Consider the following 3966-nt stretch of genomic DNA (forward strand, 5'->3'; position numbering starts at 1 on the left):
GGTCGGAAAGCCCCAGGCCCCTCTCAGTCTCTCCTTCCCAGTCCTGGGCTACAGTGCATACATTGCCCTTGGCGTCGTCCACCTGGATGCTCAGCATCATGCTTGCTTTTCTATGTTTATTTTTAATTGTGTGCGTACGGGTGTTTTGCCTGCTTGAAAGTCTGTGTGTCATGTGTGCGTTGCCCATGGAGGCCAGAAGAGGCATTACGACCCCTAGAACTGAAATTACAGTTGTTGGGTGCCATGTGGATGCTGGGAATGGAACCTGGGTCCTCTCAAAGACTAGTCAGTGAGTGCCCGTAACTGCTGAGCCTTGCTCCAGGCCCCTATGGGATGGGGTTTTTGTTCAGTGCCTGAGCACATCCTTCGCATACATGAGGCCCTGTGGGTTCCATTCTCAGGACAAAGGAAAGGGGGAGAGGGTACCACAGGCATTATCTATTAGAACAAGCTAGACAGCACAGGGGGAGGAACTCACTGTCAAGTCTCATGACCCACCTCTGATCCCTGGGGCCCCCATGGTAGAAGAAGAGAACCAGGGCCAGAGAGAAGGCACAGCAACTAAGAGCACTTGCTCTTTCCGAGGATCCAGGTTCAATTCCCAGAATCTACAAGGCAGCAAACAACCTCTGTAACTGCTCTTCCAGAGGGTCTGATGCCTTCCTCTCATCTACATAGACACCAAGCATATACATGGTATTCATACATACATGCAGGCAAAACACTCAAGAAATATATAAAATAAAATAAAATAATAAAAAAAAAAACTGAGCGTGGCAGGCTCAGTTCGAGGCCAGCCTGGTCTACAGGGCAAGTTCCAGGACAGCCAGAGCTACAAAGAAAAATCCTGGAGAAAGAAAGAGAGAGAGAGAGAGAGAGAGAGAGAGAGAGAGAAAGAGAGAGAGAGAGAACTGACCCCCACAAATTGTCCTCTGACCTCCACACTTGCATTACGGCACTCACACGCCCAGTACACATTAAATAAACAAACAAACAAATGTAACAAAACAAACAAAAACATGAGTCTCTAAGAAGCCTGCTTTTGTCTAAAAGAACTAAGCAAGAGTGACCATAAGGGCCGAGTCTCCAGTGTTGCTTTCCAGAAAGACGAAGGTGGCCGTCTTGATCTTCAGCCCTACTGGAGGGCTTATAGGACCCTTGTGTGGCTCAGGCCTCCCAGCTGGGCGGGCTGGAGTGGGGGGTGGGGAGCACTGGCACTTGGAGTTCCCCACAGGGCCAGCACTGAAAGCTGCCTGTCGGCTGGTAAAGGATTTCAAGGGTCTGAGGATGAAAGAGAATATATTAACAGAAAATACCCCCGGTTTTTAACCCCACATAGTTCTAGGGAAACACAGTACAAAGGCATCAGATCTGCTTACAGTGGCTGCACCGAAGGTGAATGTCAATTAGTGACTAGCAATTGTCATCTTCTTTGTGACCCTGCTTGATGGTTAGGTGCGGCAGGGGTGTTGCTATATGAGCTTTCTGTCTCTGTTTCATCCGACTTGCCTGTAACAGACAGGGAACCAGCTCACCTTGACGAAGGAACCGTGTCTTTTAGAGCAGCTAGGCTTTGCTATATCCAGGGCTATGACCCAGAGTGCAACCCACGGAAGGTATTTTAAAACTCGAGACTGAGTGTCTGTCTGTCTGTCATTGGGATGGTGCTTTCCAACCCACTTTAGAGATGAGGAAAGAGGGGCGCACAGAAGAAGGGTACTCTGAATGAGTTGCTTTACAGATGGAGTCACTGAGTCAGGCAGGTGACCCCAGTTATATCCCTAAAGCTCATCTCTTCCGCTCTGAACAAAATGTTCCGGGAATACTTCAACCCCATCTTCAAAGTCAGAGAAAAGAGAGAAGCAGTCGTTAAAGCTACTGAGTCAATAAAACCAGCAGACCACCAAGCCACTGCTGTGCACCAGGCTTCAGCATCCCAGCCATTAAAAACAATGACTTGGGTGGGCATAGTGGCACCCACTTGCAAAGTCTCGGCACTTGGGGATCATAGACAAGAGGATTACCACAAATTCCAGGCCAGCCCTGACTGCAAGACCCTATCTCAAAGGAAAAGGAAAGAGAAGAAAAGAAAAGACAAGAAAAGAAAAGGAAAGGAAAAGAGAAGAAAAAAGAAAAGGAGGGGAAGGAAGAGGAAGAAGAAGAGGAAGAAAAAGAGGAAGAGGAGGAGGAGGAGGAAGAAGAGGAAGAGGAGGAGGAGTTGCTCAGCACTGCAGCTTTGGTAGTACAATCTCTCAGGTCTCTTCTTTCTGGGCTGTATACACAGCCCGGCCCACCAGCCCATTCAGGCCATCTTTGCCTGCAGTTTGCCTCTCTTTAATCCCAAACTTCCAAGGGGGCGCTATGAAGCCGCAGGCTCTTCTCCCCGCAGAGCAGCCCGGAGCTGGGTCTCTGCTGGTAACCAGGCCCGTCCGCCTCTCCAGGGTCCAGTATTGTTGCTGTTTCCATTTGCTCCTTTTATTCTCCAGGTTTTCCTTGACTCTGATGTTTTTCCCCCTGCTGCACAACAAGCCCTTCTGATCTCTGTGAAAGGCAAACCCGTGTCATTCTTCCAAATCATCATTGTATGACATGTTTTTATATGAGCCGGACAAAGGAGCTATTTGATCAGGGGGTATGGTATGTGATTGTAAGAAATTCAGCTAGTCGGTGGTAACCATTGTTCCCCAAGCGGCTCCCTGACCCCATTCTGTTCCTGGAAAATCTCCCTGAGAGTGGCCTCTATTCATGGAGTAACCCCAGTCCCCAGCCGCTCCGGGAGCATGCTCAGTTTGGAGCGGTGTCACCGATAGCTGCCTGCAGTCAGCCTTTAACTCTTTCATCAGCATTAGGTTTCCAAGCCCACAGCTGTTATCACGGCCTGGAGCTCAGGGGGTTAGAGATATAGGCATGCTCTCTGCTCTGCCTCTTATCTTGAAGAAATTTAACCTTCCTTTCAAATGGTCATTTGGAAATTACCCGTCTGCGGCTTTCAGCCAGCACAAGCCCTGCCCTCCTCCATATTCCCTTGAGAACAGGGTCCCAGGTTCTGCCAGTCCACGTGCCCTGCTGCTGGTGTGTGGTCTGGTGGCAATTCAAAACTGTTTTTGATTGCCTGAGTCGGAGGTGCGGAGCCTCTTGTGATGGCTCCAAGGCTTGAGCAAGATTGCTGTACAGGTCCCAGGAAGATGAAATACTTCCCTGCTAGGCTCCATATATTGCTTGCTCATTCTTTTGTCCTCTTCCCTCGGGGGTGCACACTGTGCCCCCCACATATATAAGGACTGTATTGCAATTAGGGAAAATGAGGTAAGTGATCATAGATCTCTAGGAACATCCATACCGTTCTCTCTCATCCTTGACCGCATGACACTAACAGAGTGTGACAGATGCCCAAACTATTCTGGTCTAACTGCCCAGTACACTAACTACTCAGTTCAGTGAGTGCTTGAGGCACGCAGTGGTGAACCATTTTCCCATCACAAGATCCAGCCTACCTCAGTATGTGCATCTTAGCATTGAGATTGCTCATAGAACAATCCAGAGAATACCGGAAGACTCTTTGACGTGTGTTAAAGTCAAACAGCTTTGGGATTCCTCCTTGACACTATGCTTATTCTGTAGAGACTTGCGAGAAAATGGGAGGACCCATTCAGGACTGCCCAAAGCCAGGGGCTGAGCAAAGCTCAGATCTGAAGCCCGCAGTCACGTTTCCCGAAGTGAGATGGTTTGATATACTAATAACTATCCTGGAAAAAGATGTGGTCATCCAAGGATGCAGGCTCTGTAGTGACTGCAGCTACAGACGGTGAGCTCTTTGTCATTGGCCTTGAACAATGCTGAGGTCTATACTGTTGCTAAGTAGGCAAAGTAACAACAGCTGGTAAAATAACAACAGCTAGCAAAGTAACAACAGCTGGCAGAGTAACAACAGCTGGTAAAACAACAACAGCTGGCAGAGTAACAACA

The 3966-nt window shown here is 48.7% G+C and overlaps 1 long non-coding RNA gene across 1 annotated transcript in view; it reads right to left on the bottom strand.

Annotated features, from left to right (window-relative positions):
• Positions 1-1024: 1024 nt before the first annotated feature.
• Positions 1025-3966, bottom strand: part of LOC116101277 — a 14093-nt gene continuing 11151 nt past the window's right edge. The window contains exons 2-3 of the long non-coding RNA XR_004122830.1: positions 1380-1509; positions 1025-1281 (exon numbers count right to left, since the gene is read on the bottom strand). This is a non-coding gene — a long non-coding RNA (uncharacterized LOC116101277). The remainder of the gene's footprint in view (positions 1282-1379; positions 1510-3966) is intronic.

The sequence above is a fragment of the Mastomys coucha genome, unplaced genomic scaffold (assembly GCF_008632895.1).
Source record: "Mastomys coucha isolate ucsf_1 unplaced genomic scaffold, UCSF_Mcou_1 pScaffold21, whole genome shotgun sequence".
Lineage (NCBI taxonomy): Eukaryota > Metazoa > Chordata > Mammalia > Rodentia > Muridae > Mastomys > Mastomys coucha.